Here is a 16,984-nt window from a genome sequence, read left to right as displayed (position 1 = left end):
GTAACCCTAGCGTAAAATGTGGCATTTGCATATAGCAGTTACATTATGCTGTGCATTGATTTTTATTGGTGCTGTTTTTATTACACCGTTTGGGCATTTGCCACAATCAAAATGACTGACAAGTGTCACAATGGCTAATCTGACACGGAATTTAGGTTAAATATATACATAAGGCACTGTGCGTTTTAACCTGTTTGTGGAGCGCTCAAGTAAGTTTGACTGTGCAAACCTAACCCTGAGAAAATGAGTTTTGCTGAAGGCTGCAATTCTGTGCTTGCATACCAGAGAGTAAAGGCCAAACTAGACTTGATGGCGTCCATGGGTCTGATCTGTGGACCCTGCTGCCATTTTTAAAGCAATTTAAAAATGGCATGAGATCCTGCTCAGGCCCACAACACTTTGGGCTGAGGTGCTGTTGTGCCCCCCTCCCCCGGGGCTTTTCAAGCACAGATACAGCTGGCGGGGGCATGTGGCTGTTTCAGTACTTAAAAAGGGGTGTATGTGCTTCAGCCTGCTGCAAGCCCATTCAGAATAATAACTACACCTGCACAGAATTGACGTATAAATCCAATGGAAATAAATGGGATTAATTTAGTTATGGCTAATGTTTCCCACAGATTTCAGTAGGGCTTAAGTGTAACTAACTTCCTCTCAATTGGTGCCCATTTGCACAGGACTCTGGAAGCCTGGTGTTAACATGTTCACTTGCCCTAGAAAATTCTGCCTACAGAGTCCCTGGTTTGTATACAGGTTTGCCACAAAACCTTTCAAGCAGATGTGCTGCAGAACCCCGGTAGGTAGGGTTGGACCAGGCCCATGGGGAGAGGGTACCTCCCTGCCCCATGCCGACCTGAAAAGCCCCCAGGGCCACCACATATACATCAGGGGTCGTTTCGTAGAAAAAGAGCTAGGGGAACTCATTAGCATAACTCATTAGGATATGCCACACACCCTGACATCAGCGGAAGTGTGTCATAAGGCCACACCCCCTGACATCACCGGAAGTGTGTCATAAGGTCAGCCCTGCGAAGGCCCTCCCTGGCCCCAGGCAGGCAGGGGTGGGGAGAGGCAGGGAGGAAGCAACCCTCCCTCTTCTCCTGCCTCCTCCTGGCTGAATGAGGGTCGGAAGTGGGGCGGCCGGAAGCAGGGGGCGGGGCTTTGTCATGTGCCCCACCCCCCATACCTCACCCGGGGGAACTGCGATCCCTTGCGATCCCCCCCGAAATGACCTCTGTATCCCATCAGTATGCTTCTGCAGTGGGCCAAAGTAGCTCTCCAGAGGCATTTCAGGTTTGGGGGAAAAGAAGAGGATTTAAGTACATTGTGCCCAATTCCTCGTACTTGGCAACTGAGTTACCAGCAGGGAACTTGTGACTCACATCTGATGGCCTTGTGGTAGACTGAGACATAACCTTAGGACTGTATATGTGTAGTTAGGCCCTTAGTCTTTGAAATTTCTATAAATCAGAGCATGATATTCAAGAACCCTTTTTGATCTGCAGTAAGTGACAGCTTCACTAACTTCGGATTGAAAGCATCTATGGTATAGTGCACACAGCACAGCACTTGGTCCAGGTGGAGATGAGATAGAATCTCCATTCAGTCATAAAGTTCGTTGGATAGCTGTGGGCCAGTGCCAGGCCAGCCTTACCTACCTTACAGGGTTATGGAGAATAAAATAAGTAAATAACAGTTACGCTATCCTGAGGTACTTGGATAAAGGGTGGGATTTGGTAAATAAATCCATGTTAATAGCCACACTTTTGCCTTACACCTTGACCCCATGAGCCATTCTAGAACTAACTCGATTTTAAAACCAGATGCTGTGTTTAGTTTGAGACTGGCTGCCTGCAAACCCCAGGGGCACTAATTAACTATAATAGAAGTCACAACCCCTAAACAATTTTTGAGGATTTGACAGGGCGCTTTTGTAGTCTAGCCACATCCATCAGATATTTAAAAGTCTGTTTTATTTCATGCCACTTTTAGACTGGTGTAAATTTATTGATTTCAGTGAACTTATTCCCAATTTCCTCTCGCATGTTTGAAAAGTTTGGGCAAGACACATATGGAGCCTGTTTCATGAGCTTCCTTCGGTAACCGTGTTGTTCTGGTCATAAAACCTGGCTGTGGACCTGCTTAAATGGGTGTACCTGCTCTGTTTCTGGTTTGCATCTACGAGGCACCTAATACATAGTGTCTGAACCTGGATGTGCCGGTCATCAGTCTCCATACAAAACTAAATCAGTGCTTGATACAGGCATTTAAAATGGATCCCTAATGTTTTTATTGAGATTGTGTGTTTGGATAGGGATGACCTTGTTACCAAGCAACCCTCGGCAGCTGTTGGCCCACAGGAAGGACTTTCCACCACGAGCGTGCCTATGGTGGGAATGCGTTTCCTGCTCAGGATCAACAGGGAGCAAAGAAAGGATGTGGATGGGGGAAGATGCCAGAGAGTGACAAGGACAGGAAAGAGGCTGGCAAAAATGCCGGTGGACTTTATAATGGGTACAGGGAACAGTTACATAAGCTGTCTGGGCTTAGCTAGAGGTGCAAAGGTTTTGCAAACGTGTTAGTATTCTCTGGAAAAATCCATTTTTTTCCCCGTTGCTGATTTCCCCCCTTCGTGTTTCCTCAGTGTGATCCAATTGCTGGATTACATTAAGATACAGTTAGGATGGCCCCAGTTAGGGGACATCCAACAAGAAGTGATCCAGCGTATTGTAACACCTCAGACAAGAGAGTCAGCATGATGTAGTGGTCAGGGTGCTGAAAGCCAGTTTGGTGTAGTGGTTAGCAGTGTCGGCTCTAATCCGGGAGAACTGGGTTTGATTCCCCATTCCTCCACATGCAGCTGCTGATGTGACCTCTGGTCAGTAACAAGTTCTCTCAGAGCTGTTCTCTCAAGGGCAGTTCTCGAAAGAGCTCTCTCAGCCCCACCTACCTCACAGGGTGTCTGTTGTGGGGGGGGGGAGGGAAAGGAGATTGTAAGCCGCTCTGAGACTCCTTCCGGTCGTGAAAGGCAGGATACAGATCCAACCTCCTCCTCCTCCTCCTCTCCTCTTCCTCCTCCTCCTGGATCTGGGAGACCCAGGTTCAAGTCCACACTGCCATGGAAGCTCACTGGGGGACCGTGGGCCAGGTTGGAAAGCGTGAGCATTTGTAGCATCCAGACATGACCCCGCCACACACACACACAAGTAAAATTATATTGATAAGCTAGGAAACTGGCAAATTCCTGTCCTTTAATTGTACTCCAAAGTCTGCCATCAAAGGCAGGCTGCCTCACACAGCCTAACTGAGGGTTGGCCTGGGTGAATTTCGTGTCGTTCTTCTCTCTTGGAACAGGCATGAATTGGGGGAATCACTCTTAATACTTAACTGCTCATAAGGATTTGCTAGGTTTAGTACTAGTGGAAAACGGAAGTGAATGGTAGATGGAAGGCCTTTGTCTGAGAAAGTAATGCACTAAGCATCTGTTCTGCTATTGCTCTATGCTCTGAATTAGAGGAAGTTCTTCTGGGAAGGATCTACAATTGAGGACCAAGGAGCTTGATAGTTTGGAGAGAAGAAAAGTAAAGATAATGGTGTAAAAGACATCTTTGTAGCATGCTGTCAAAGAAGGAGGAGGAGGATGAGATTGGATTTATCATGTGGAGTCTCAGAGCGGCTTACAAACTTCTTCCCCCTCCCCCGCAACAGTCACCCTGTGAGGTAAGTGGGGCTGAGAGAGCTCTGAGAGAAACTGCTCTTTCAAGAACAGCTCTTATCAGAACTACAGTTTGCCCAAGGTCAGCCAGCCAGGTGCAAGTGGGGGAGTGGGGAATCAAACCCGGTTGTCCCAGATTAGAGTCCACGCACTTAACCACTACACCAAACTGGCTTTCAGCACCCTGACCACTACATCATGCTGACTCTCTTGTCTGAGGTGTTACAATATGCTGGATCAAGAGGGACAGGGCCGTGCAGGGTCCCTGTCAAGGATCCCCCTCCCTCACACACACCCTCCTTTCCTCTTTTCCTCTTCAGCCCTCCCAGCAAAACAGGTTGCCTGCCACTCCTCTGATTCTTCTAGGGCTTTACTGTAGCGTGCCCGAAGCACCCTCCCTGTCCCCCAGCAACTCCCTCCTCAGTCAGGGCACGCTCTGAGGTATGACTGAATCTGAGGCATGAAGGACACGGTCAGAGTAAATGAGAGAAAGTTTGTTAAGCACTATAACAGTTAAATAAACAGGAAAATAATCATAAAAATGGGGCAGAATTACTGCAGGGACACTACAACTGTGAAAGGCAAAACTCAGGGTGATTTCCCTTTTGCCCCGATGGTACGTGTCAATTTCACACAAGCTGCTGCGCGGCCGCATTTTGCACCGCAGCTTCGTGTGATTTTCCCCGCGTCTACTCAATCCTCAAAAACCAGGATTGAGTAGACGCGGGGGAAATCGCAGGAAGCTGTGGGGCAAAATGTGGTCGCGTAGCAGCTTGTGTGAAATTGACACGTACCATCGGGCCAAAGAGAAGAGTGAGTACACTTGTGGGAAATCACCCTCACAAAAGAAGAAGCCATCTGGAAAACAGCAAAATTCTAATGCAACTGCCTTACTGGGTTCCTATTTCTCTGCTGATACCTGATGTCAGTAGGCCAGACTCACCACAGCATGGAATGAGTAGTCAGTAGGGTTGCCAGGTCCCTCCCGGCAACCAGCTGGGAAGGGTGGGGACTTTCCTGGAGAAAGGCCCAGGCTTCATCATCATCAGCATCACACAGGAAGTGATGTCATCACACTAGTGATGTCCAAGTGACACTCTCTGGGTGTCACTCTGCTATTTGGGCAAAAACTCTCTGGTAAAACTGGCGCCTACCACAGAGTTTTTGCCCAAATAGCAGAGTGACACCCAGATGTTGCTGGTTTGATGGTGTCACTTCCTGTGCAATGCTGGTGTGACGACCCCTTATCTGGGGAGGTCTGGTTTCCCTTTAAAAGTGTTCTTTATGTTTTGTTCTAGTGGGTATATCTGGCTGCCACCAGGAAATTTTAAGGATTTCCAAACCTTTATGCTTTTACTTTGGCTCTTTACTGGGTAGGTAGGTCGAGTTGAAGGTTCATGAGGTACTATGTGGTCCTAAGGAACTATTTATTTCAGAGTTGGCATACTTGAATAAAGAAGATTTATTAAAATAATTCATAAATAAAAGGGTAGAACAATGTAACCAGTAATGTGAATATTTTCAACAATTGCTTGGTGTCTCACACAAGATCTGCTCCCTTACTGACAGGGATCTTTCAGGTAACTTTGTACCTCTTTAACTTTACTTTACTGTTTCCTAGACACTCAGCTTCAGCTTATAACTGTTTCAACACCGAACTGCTTGTCTCTCCTCTCATACACAGAACTGAACTCTCTTATATCACACACAAGACTGCTTCTCTCTCAGACCTCAGAACGAACTAACTTATCAACTGTCTTCATCAACTGTCAAACCTGTAACTGTCACTCCTGACAGACATATATATTCATCCACTCAGAATCACTTCCAAAACCCCTCCCCCTCTCTGTCAATCACCAATCATACTACGCTTGCTTCTCTCAAGCACTCTAGGCTACTTACCATGCAACCAAACTTTTAAAGAGACACACACAGAGAAACAAAGAATCGTTACAGCTGGCCATGAGGCTTGGGCCTTTCTTTTTCTCCTGGTAAGTCCCCCTGCTGGCCAGGTGACTGGTGGCTGGGGGACAGGGCCTGGCGGTGGGGGACTCCTGCCTCCACCAGGAGATCTGCAACCCTAGAAATCAGTTCCCTCCAAAACAGGGTTTCCAACCTCCATGTACTGGCTGGAGATCTTCTGGGATTACAACTGGTCTCCAGGAAACAGAGGAAATGTTCCCCTGGAGAAAACGGCTGCTTGGGAAGGTGAACTCTATGGCATTATACCCTGCTGAAGTCCCTCCCCTTACCAGCATCCACCCCCCCCAGATCTCCAGGAATTTTCCAACCTGGAGCTGGCAGCCCTACTCCAGTGACGTCCCTGATGTGCTGACATCCTATTTTAGGCCAAAAATCCGATAGAGTTTTGCCCAAAATGCAGAGTGTTGCCATGCAATGCCCCTAATGTGATGATGTCTCTTCCGCGTAGGGTGGCCAGGTCAGCTTACCTGGCCAGCGGGGGTCTCCCCACATCCTTCAAGGAGACCAGAAGTGATGTTGGGCACTTCGAGGCCTACTTCCAGTTTCGGGCCTACTTCCGATTTCGAGCCAACTTCCGTTCGGGGTGGCACGCTGGTAGAGTTGTCAGACCCCCTGGTTTGGTGGGGGTTGCCGGATTTGGAGGGGCTCCTTCCCGCCCACCAGCCAACTGGTGGGTGGGGAAGCCCTGCCCCCAAGAGTGACTACCTGCCCTTCTCCCCACCTCCTCCCTCCTGGAGAGAGGCAGGGGCCATGCGCCTGCACTCTGAGGCCCAAATTCAGGGCTTGGAATACAGGCACGTGCGGCCTCCATCCATCTCTCCCCAGCAGCATTTAAAGGACATGGAGGGTGCTTTGGAACTGTAGGCCTATTGGGAAATTTACACAAAGGCCTCAGGCCTTGGTGGAAGAGAGGCTTCAGGTGAAAGAGTAGGGTTGCCAGGTCTTACTTGGCTGCTGGTGGGGGTACTCCTGCCCAGTCCTGGGATCTTCTGGCATGTGCACATCGTGTGCACCACAATGACATCACCTGGAAGTGACATCATTGCATCAGGCACTTCATGCAGGGGACACTCTAGCATTTGGCCAAAAAGCACGGTTGACCATCAGCTACTGATCCACCACCTTGCTGACTCTGGAGTACAGAGGCTTGCCTTGCAGTGGCCCACATCCTTCCTTCAAGGTCGGGGACAAAGGGTGGCACTAGGGGAACACCTGTTCCAAAGGCACCCACTGATTTGTGGAGTGCCTCAAGGGGCTGTGCTTTCCCTAATGTTGTTCAACATCTATGTGTGCCCCCTTGCCCAGATTGTCCGGAGGCATTGGCTGGGGTGTCACCAATATGCGGATGACACCCAGCTCTATCTGTTGTTGGGCGTCCAGTCTGACGCAACGCCAGAACATCTGGACCAGGCGTTACAAGCTGTGTCTGGTTGGCTTAGACTGAGCGGACTGAAACTGAATCCAATGAAGACGGAGGTCCTGTACCTGAGCCGGAGTGGCCTGAGGGTAATGATCCCACTCCCAACCTTCAATGGGGCTCTGTTGGTGCCAGCGCTGAAGGTTAGGAGTTTGGGAGTGCTCTTGGATGCCTCTCTAACAATGGAGGCCCAAGTAGCAGCCACTGCTAGGTTGGCCTTTTATCATCTTTGGCTGATGAGGCAGTTGGTTCCCCTCCTTGAACGCAATGACTTGTCCACAGTCATGGTCACCTCAAGATTAGACTACTATAATGCTCTCTACATGGGGCTGCCCTTGTCCCAAATCCGGAAGCTACAGCTAGTGCAAAATGCTGTGGCCAGGCTGCTGATGGGTCTCTCTACACGGAAGCATATCCCTCCTGTACTAAAAGCATTGCACTGGCTCCCAATAGCATACCGGATTTGCTTCAAGGTACTGGTTTTTGACCTTTAAAGCCCTTTATGGTTATACCTAAGGGACCACCTTTCCCCATATGTTCCCCAGAGAGCACTGTGTTCAGGGACCCAAAATTGGTTGGCCCTCCCAGGCCCCAAAGATGACAGGCTGGCGATAACCAGGGCCAGGGCCTTCTCAGTGGCAGCGCCATACTGGTGGAACGAGCTCCCAATAGAGATCAGGGCCCTGCAGGAGATCTTCTACCAGGCCTTTGATTAGGACCCACAGTAAACATCTGAGAAGTGACCCTGTGCCCTGAACCCGCAACTCACCCACAACTCACCGCCTGGGTCCACCGCACAAACGGTTCAACTGAGCTGGTGTAAGATTACCATTGTGACTGTCACCTAGGCAACACTGTTTAATCAGAAATTTCTGCTCTCACACTTTATTTGAACCCTTTTCCAGCACTTTAGGGTATTAATCTTAATTGTTGTGGTGTTTTATGAATGATTTTAATTGTATTTATATGTGTGTGTTTTTGTAAGCCACCCTGAGCCTGCTTTGGTGGTGAGGGCGGGGTACAAATGGAATGAATGAATGAAGGAAGAAAGGAATGAATGAATGAACAAATGCTGGAGCGCCCACCACACACAATGTGCCTGGCACGATGACATTACCTCCAGGTGAAATCATCACACCGGGCATGTTGGGCGCGATGGGGCTCTTCGGGGGTGGGGCTCCCCCACCAGCCAGTTGGCCGTCAGTGGATTGGGGGTCCCAACAGCTGGGAAACCCCGCCCCCATTTGGGGGGATGGCAACCCTACGAAAGAGATAAGCTCACCTGGAGGAAATGGCTGATTTGGAAGGAGGACACTATGGCATTATACTTGGCTGGGAGGGCGGGGGTAAAAGTTTGAATAAACAAACAAATAAATACAATAATAATGAAGTCTCTCTCCTTCCCAAACCCTCCCCTCCTCAGGTTCCACCCTTAAAATCTTCAGGTATTTCCCAAACCAGATCTGGCAGACCTACCAGTATTTCCAGGGCTTTTTTTGTAGAAAAAGCCTAGCAGGAACTCATTAGCATAATAGGCCACACCCAACAACAGGAACTCATTAGCATAATAGGCCACACCCCTGACAACACAGCTCATTAGCCTATTAGGCCACACCCCCATGTTACCAGAAGTGTGGTCATCCAGCCACACCCACCTTTTGCTTCTTATTCTGTTTACTTTGTTGTCAAAACTCGGGACTTTTTTTGTAGCAGGAACTTCTTTGCATGTTAGGCCACACACCCCTAATGTAGCCAATCCTAATGAGTTTCTGCTGTTAGGTGTGGCCTATTATGCTAATGAGTTCCTGCTGGGCATGGCCAACTCAAGAGCCAGCCGGAACACCGTTCCTGTGTGTTCCTGCCCAAAAATAGCCCTGATGTATCTCCCAAACAGGACACAAAGTTGGACAAGAAAGAAGCACCTCCCCTGCCGTCCCTCACTCCTGCCCTAGCAAGACTGAAAATTTGCCTAAATCTGGGGTTAGAGAGCCACACCCATCATTCAAGATCAGTGACAAAATTCGGGTTGCCAACCTCCTGGTGGGGCCTTGGAGATCTCCGGGAATGACACCACATCTCCAGAGTACAGATATCCATTTCCCTGGGGACAATGGCAGCTCCAGGGGTATTTATGGCATTATACCCTGCCTGCCCCAGGTTCCCATCCAAAATCTCTAGGGATTTCCCATCCCAGAGCTGGCAGCCCTAGTGACAAAGTGATGGAGCTCTTGAACAAGGGTGTAATGCAACAGAGGCTGGGATGTAATCAGGAATATTATTGACTGAAATGTCGAAACACAGAATGTAGTCAGAATGATATCAAGCACAAGTTGCCTACAGGAGATAATAGCTCTTCTACCTGTGCACACACTTGTACCCAGGGCTTTTTTTGTAGAAAAAGCCCAGCAGGAACTCATTAGAATAATAGGCCACACCCAACAGCAGAAGCTCATTAGCATATTAGACCACACCCCATGCCTCCCCAATCCTTCCAGGGCCCCCCCACCTCGGAGTCGCTGGGGGGGTTGTCGCTCTCCAGGCCTTCCCTCTGTAGCCAGGCACGCAGATTTGATTGTGTGGCGCACTGTGGCCCCCCCCCCCGGTCCACTCTAATTTCCTAACCTGGAGCTGGCAATCCTCTGTGACACGGAGCTTCTTCCTTCTCCCAACTCCATTTCATTGTCTTCCAAGCATCCCATCACACATTGTATATAAAGATGATGCAACAGAGGTAATGGGAAGAATAAGTTGGTGGGTTTCTGGTAACATCGAGTTTTTCTCAAGCTATGTGTGTGGATATTTATATCCTGCTTTTTCTCGCCAGCGAAGACCCAAAGCATCTTATTAATTTATGTAGGGCATTTCTATGTTCTCTCTCTCTCTCCAGAGTTGTGTTCCTCTCTTCCATTTTATCCTTGGAACAACCACCATGTGTGGTAGGCCAGGCTGGTCACCTAGCATGCTTCCATAGCAGAGTTTAACCTGGATTTTAACCCGGGTCTCCCAATTCCTACTCCAACTGCTTCACCACGCTGACTGTCTTGTGGAAAAGACATTCCAGGCCATCACAGCAGACACAGTGAAGCTAATAAAAATGTGAGCATCTTTTCAATGCTGCAGAACCAGGGTAGATTTTTTATTTGAGGGACTTGATAACTCCACAGAGGCACTGTGGACACTTTGCAGCTCCAGTAAGCAGCTGTTAAGTATGTAAAAGGAAGAATCTAGAGAATTCTTATGAACCTCAGAAGCCTACAGCTTCTAAATTGCCCGGAGGCAGTTTCCCCTGTAACAAAGTATTGCCTGTGGCACTAGGAGTAACAGATGGAAATTCCATCTTCAGTTAAGGCTTACTCTTTTAAAGAAAAATGCAGTAAATGTGGAGTTACAACCAACTGTGGTCTAATGAAAAAGAGAAGCATTTTGAAATTAGCCAGGTGAGTTTATTCATACTTGTGGCACTACAAGCTCATAGGCCTGGTGGAGTGCTTGACCCTAAGCCCTGGAATGAGTTGCTGGATTCATTCAATCTTTGGGGATGGGCGCTTTTGCAGTTCTTGCTTCAATGGCTTTGCAATTCAAGCCTCAAGCCTGTGTAGGTCAGAATGCTCATTTGCATCACAAAACACAAGCAACCTTATAGTGAAAGAGACCCTTGCTCCGTCAAGGTCAGTATTGTCTGCTCAAAGTGGCAGGAGCTTTTAGGCTGAGAGGTTTTTCACATCACCGTCCTAACTACTTGATCTTTTAAACTAGAGAAGCCAGGGACTGGACCTGGGACCTCCTGTGTGCCCACCCAGCAGATGCTCTGCCACTGGGCCACATCCTCTCTTCTTTGCATTCTCTTCAGTATTAAATACATTCAGAAGTGAAGTGGACAGAGAGAACTTTTCTCCGTCTTCCAAAATCCTAAGACTCAAGGGGGCCCAATGAAGTTGATGGGCAATAGATTCAGGACAGATAAAAGGAAATACTTCTTCACACAGAGAGTGATTAAAATCTGGAATTTGCTGCCAGAGGATGTGGTGATAGCCCCAGGCACAGATAGCTTTAAAAGGGTATTAGGTTCACAGAGGGATAAGTCTATGAGTGGCTTCTAGCTGTGGTGATTAAAGAGACCCTCCACAAAGAGATGCAGTAAATACAGTCGTAATGTCTATAAGCATTGGGTGGGATCCAGAGGTTTCATTTCATTAAGATCCGTTTCAGTCCGGCTTCCGCCCGGGCCACGGGACTGAGACAGCACTGGTGGCCCTCACAGATGATCTCCGAAGGCATCTGGATCAGGGCGGGACGGCGGTGCTCCTGCTGTTGGACCTGTCGGTGGCGTTCGACATGGTCGATCACCAGTTGCTCGCCCACCGCCTCGCCAACGTGGTGATTCAGGGGCTCGCCTTGCAATGGCTTGTCTCCTTCCTCCAAGGTCGGGGACAAAGGGTGGCGCTCGGGGAGAGTCTGTCCCGGAGACACCCACTAGTTTGTGGAGTGCCTCAGGGAGCTGTTCTCTCACCGATGTTGTTTAACATCTATATGCGTCCCCTTGCCCAGATTGCCCGGAGACATGGGCTGGGGTGTCATCAATATGCGGATGACACCCAGCTCTACCTGTTGTTGGGCGGTCAGTCTGGCTCTAACCCGGAAGATCTGGACCGAGCACTGCGGGATGTAGTGAGCTTAGGCTGAGTCGACTGAAACTGAATCCGACGAAGACGGAGGTCCTATGCCTGAATCGGAGTGGTACGGGGGTAGGGGTCCCACTTCCGGCCTTCGGTGGGGCGTCATTGGTGCCAGCTCCGAGGGTCAGGAGCTTGGGAGTGCTCCTGGATGCTTCCTTGACAATGGAGGCCCAGGTAGCAGCCACTGCCAAGGCAGCCTTTTATCATCTGCGGCTGATTAGGCAGGTGGTACACTTCCTCGAACGCAACGATCTGGCATCTGTGATCCACGCTATGGTCACCTCGAGGTTGGATTACTGCAATGCTCTCTACATGGGGCTGCCCTTGGGGCAACTTCGGAAGCTGCAGCTGGTGCAGAACGCCACGGCCAGGTTGTTGATGGGTCTCCCTGTGAGGGAACACATCCAACCTGTGCTGAGGTCGCTGCCCTGGCTGCCAATAGCATTCCGGATACGCTTCAAGGTGCTGGTTATGACCTTTAAAGCCCTTTATGGTCTGGGGCCTGCCTACCTGCGGGACCGCCTTTCCCCGTATGTTCCCCAAGAGCACTGAGATCTGAATCGCAGTATCACTTAGTCCCCCCTGGCCCTAGGGACGCTAAGTTAACAGTGACGAGAACCAGGCGTTTTCCTTAGCTGCACCAGTATGGTGGAATCAGCTCCCGAATGAAATCCGCGCTCTATGGGATCTTGACCAATTCCGCAGAGCGGTAAAGACTGAGCTATTCCGCCAAGCGTTTAACAGCCCAGATCAAACACTCTAGCACTTTATATGGACGGCCGCCATGTGCAAACTGTAATGCTCTAATTGTAATTTTATTGTTAATAAGTTATATTGGCTGTTTTATTGACTATTTTTAGATGTACTGCATTAATCTTTACTGGTTTTTAATTGTTGTAAGCCGCCCTGAGCCGCTTCGGCGGGAGGGCGGGATAAAAATCTAATAAATAAATAAATAAATAAATAAATGGAAGGGCCCTCCATTGGTGAAATACCTGTCTTCCACTGGATGAAGGGTTCTTTGTGTAGGAAGAAGGTTCCTTCATTGGTGGAACAGAATGTTTTGGTCCAAGGATGCTAGGGTTCCCAAGTACCGACCTACGATCCGGCGGGGGACACATGCTTCCCCGCTGGAAGGTTCTTGCTTGGAACACAGGCACTGCACTATTCCATTGCCCAGACGTGATGTAGGCACGATGGTACCATCATGTTTCCAGCCCCATTGCTAGAGCATCACCCGGCTACGTGCCTACGTCACGTCTTGGTGATGGAATAGTGCAGCGCCTGTGTTTTCCCCGTGGGAATGGTCCCGCGAAGAACAATACATCCCCCGCCCAATTAAGGTAAGTACTTGGGAGCCCTGAAGGATGCTGAAGGAGCACACTGAAGGCCAATCTAATCACCCTATGTCAGAAATCTCAAAACTCCCTGCAGTTATAATCACAAGTATTGTAAACAGGTGGCATTATGCCAGCAGGGCCCTGCGTAATCATACTTTTGTTTGTCCACAAATCTGCGTATTTGAGATTTGATTACACCTGTTTCTTGCAGGATAGATCGAGCATGAAAATGTATGGGCCTTAATGGCCAAATAAAATTTGAAATGGGACAACATTCAGGAGGAGTAGAAGAAACTGAAGTGGTGGGAATTAAAGCATTGGGGTGAAGAAAGAGAATAGAAAATTGGTTTTTCTTCCCCTGCCACCTCTTCTTCCATCCACAGAAAGGAGTCTTAGACTCTCTTAGAATTGCTTACTCCCACCCTCCTTTTTTTTTTGGTACCAACCCAACCGTTTCATATAGCATGCACACACAAATTCCAGGTGTGGTTATAGAACTCGGTCATATGTTGCAAATAAAAATAACATAAGGGTAAGAACTTGCACCTTCAGCTATAAGTAAATATGACCAAACTGACTCTGTAATGCTTAACAGTTTGGAAAACTTAGAAACAAGCCATTTAAACTATTGCTGAAAGGCTGTTTCAGTCACACTTTGTCATAGCCTGTTCATTAATATCAGGGCAGAAAAACAAATTAGGTCATTGCAAAATTACGCCGGTTATATCGCTCGCCTTCAGTCTAACATTTGCCAGACACCTTCTGGGTATTACCTTGCCAGTAAAGCTCATGAGCAGAAGTTGAGCAAAATGCCTGGCTGCTGAGGTTAGGAAGATGGGGGTGGGGGTGGGGGGGTGGATGTTCCCTTTGCAGCTTAGCCTTACTTGGATATACCAGTTTATGAAATGAGTCTGTGAAGATCGTAGGATGATAGGGCTTGAATTTGAACGAGACCAATTGGGTCTGATCCAGGGGTGAGAGTAATTAAAACTTCTTGCTGGTATCGTGTCTGTCAGAGAGGGAGGGGGCTTATAGCAGATGCTGAGAGGGGGGCATTGTCTTACCAATATTTCACGCAGCATTGCTTTTGACAATAATCTAATCCCAGCCATTTCCCACCTACCTCAACACACAAAGGGATCGGCCCACAACAATGAATACCGCGGGTCACACTACAAGGTTAGGAAGAAGAAAGTACATTCCAGTAAAACTGGTGGAGAAAACATTTAATATGAGATGAACGAATGAAAACAGGAAAACTTAGCTATTGGGAGCACCCACAGATTTGCCCCAAGGATCTTTTCTGATTTTCATAAAGGAGTTAAGAGATGATGTCATTGCTCCACTCTTGGTGATTCAGCAGAGCAGCTAGTTGCCCTTTTTCTTGCTGGAGAGAAATGGTGTTGGAAAGTGTCATCACGCTGCAGCCAACTTATGGTGACCCTATAGCAGTGATGGCGAACCTTTTAGAGACCGAGTGCTCAAACTGCGACCCAAAACCCACTTACTTATCGCAAAGTGCCAGCACGGCAATCTAACCTGAATACTGAGGTTTTACTTTAGAAAAAACAACTCACACATTAACTTAAGATGATCCAAACAAAGTAAGGAAAGCAATCCCAAATGCTTTCATTTACTTAAAATTATTTGGCAGAGAGAATTCGACACCTTAATGATGGTCTGGGCCTGGCTGGGGCGATGGCACGCGTGCCCACAGAGAGGGCTCTGAGGGCCACCTCTGGCACCCGTGCCATAGGTTTGCCACCACTGCCCTATAGGGTTTTCAATAGGGTTGCCAGCCCTCCAGGTGGTTGCTAGAGATCTCCTGGTATTACCACAGTTCTCCAGGCAACAGGGGTCAGTTCCCCTGGAGACAATGGCTGCTTTGGAAGGTGGACTCTGTGGCATTATAACCCATTGAACCCCCTCCCCAAACCCCAACCTCCTCAGGCTCCACCTCTAAAATCTCCAGGTATTTCCCAACCTGGAGCTGGCAACCCTAGTTTTCAAGGCAAGAGACATTCAGAGGTGGTTTTTGCCATTGCCTGCCTCTGCACAGCAACCCTGGGCTTCCTTGATGGTCCCTCATCCAAATGCTAACCAGGGCTGACCCTGCTTAGCTTCCAAGAATTTACAAGCTAGCTTAGGCCATCCAGGTCAGAGCTGTGGAGAAATATCAATGGGAAAATTGCTGTCTTTTTTCAGTGTAGCCAATTGAGACTGGATCCCAGATTCTGAAAGAACTCTTTTAATCAAAGATATATAGTGCTTGTATTTTGTTTAAATGATTGTATTACTGAAGGGTCTGTTGACCATATAATAAATTTGATTATTGTGGCTCCAAGAATCTGTATATCTAATTCTCTCCTCTGCATGTTATACTTATACTTGTCAAAGGTCCCACAGGGCCCTGATCTCTTCTGGGAGCTCATTCCACCGGTACAGAGCCACCACCGAAAAAGCCTTGGCCCTGGTTATGGCCAGCCTGGCATCTTTGGGCCCTGGGAAGGCCAGTTGATTTTGGGACCCTGAACTCAGTGCTCTCTGGGGAACATGTGGGGAAAGGCAGTCCCTCAGGTATGTAGGCCCCTGATCATAAAGGGCTTTAAAGGTAAAAATCAGCACCATGAAGTGAATTCGGTGTGCTATCGGCAGCCAGTGCAATGCTTTCCGCACAGGTTGGATGTGCTCCCGCATAGGGAGGCCCATCAAAAGTCTGACCACGGCATTTTGCACTAGCTGTAGCTTCTGGATTTGATACAAGGGTAGCCCCATGTAGAAAGCATTACAGCAGTCCAATCTCAAGATGACCATCGCATGGATCACTGTTGGCAAGTCATTCCATTCAAGGAAGGGAACCAGCTGCCTAATCAGCCAAAGGTGGTAAAAGGCTGACTTGGCAGTGGCTGCTACCTGGGCCTCCATTGTTAAGGAGGCATCTAAGAGCACTCCCAAACTCCTAACCTCTGGTGCTGGCACCCAAGGAGCCCCATTGAAGGTCGGGAGTGGGATCCCTACCCTCGGACCACCCTGGCTCAGGCACAGGACCTCCCTCCTTGTCAGATTCAATTTCAATTGGCTCAGTCTAAGCCATCCAGCCACGGCTTGTAGCACCCTGTCCAGATCTTCCAGTTTAGAGTCAGACTGGCCACCCAACAACAGATAGAAGCTGGGTGTCATCCGCACACTGGTGACATCCCAGCCCATGCCTCCGGGCAATTTGGGCAAGGGGGCGCATATAGATATTAAATAGCATCGGGGAAAGCATCAATTCCCATCTTGCTGTGGAAGCTCACTGGGTCATTTTAGACCAGTCACATACTTTCAGCCTAATCTACCACATAGGGTTGTTGTGTGGATAAAAAGGAGAAGAGAAAAATGTAAACTGCTTTAGTCCCTCACTGTGGAGAAAGACCATAGTTTTCCTCAGTAGAAGCTGCAGGGAGAAAGGAGATGGAAATCTGAAGACAGAGGGTTGGCTGTTGGTGGGAAGGAGATAAGGATGCCAACTCCAGGTTGGGGAATTTCTGGATATTTGAGGGGTGGGGCTTGGGGATGGTGGGGATTGAGGTGGGGAGGGACTTCAGACAGATATAATATTATAGACTCCATCCTCCGAAGCAGTAATTTCTTCCAGGGGAACTAATGTTGCCAACTTCCAGGTGAGGACTGGAGATCTGGAATTACAACTGATCTCCAGATGACGGCTGCTTTTAAGGGTGGAGTCCAGAGGTCATTTCGGGGGGGAACGCGGGGGATCGCAGTTCCCCCGGGTGAGGTATGAGGGGGTGGGGCACATGACGAAGCCCCGCCCCCTGCTTCCGGCCGCCCCGCTTCCGGCCCTCATTCAGCCAAG

Source organism: Gekko japonicus, unplaced genomic scaffold (genome assembly GCF_001447785.1).
Source record: "Gekko japonicus isolate JY-2015 unplaced genomic scaffold, Gekko_japonicus_V1.1 scaffold1970, whole genome shotgun sequence".
Classification (NCBI taxonomy): Eukaryota; Metazoa; Chordata; class Lepidosauria; order Squamata; family Gekkonidae; genus Gekko; species Gekko japonicus.
This window is presented reverse-complemented; position numbering follows the sequence as displayed.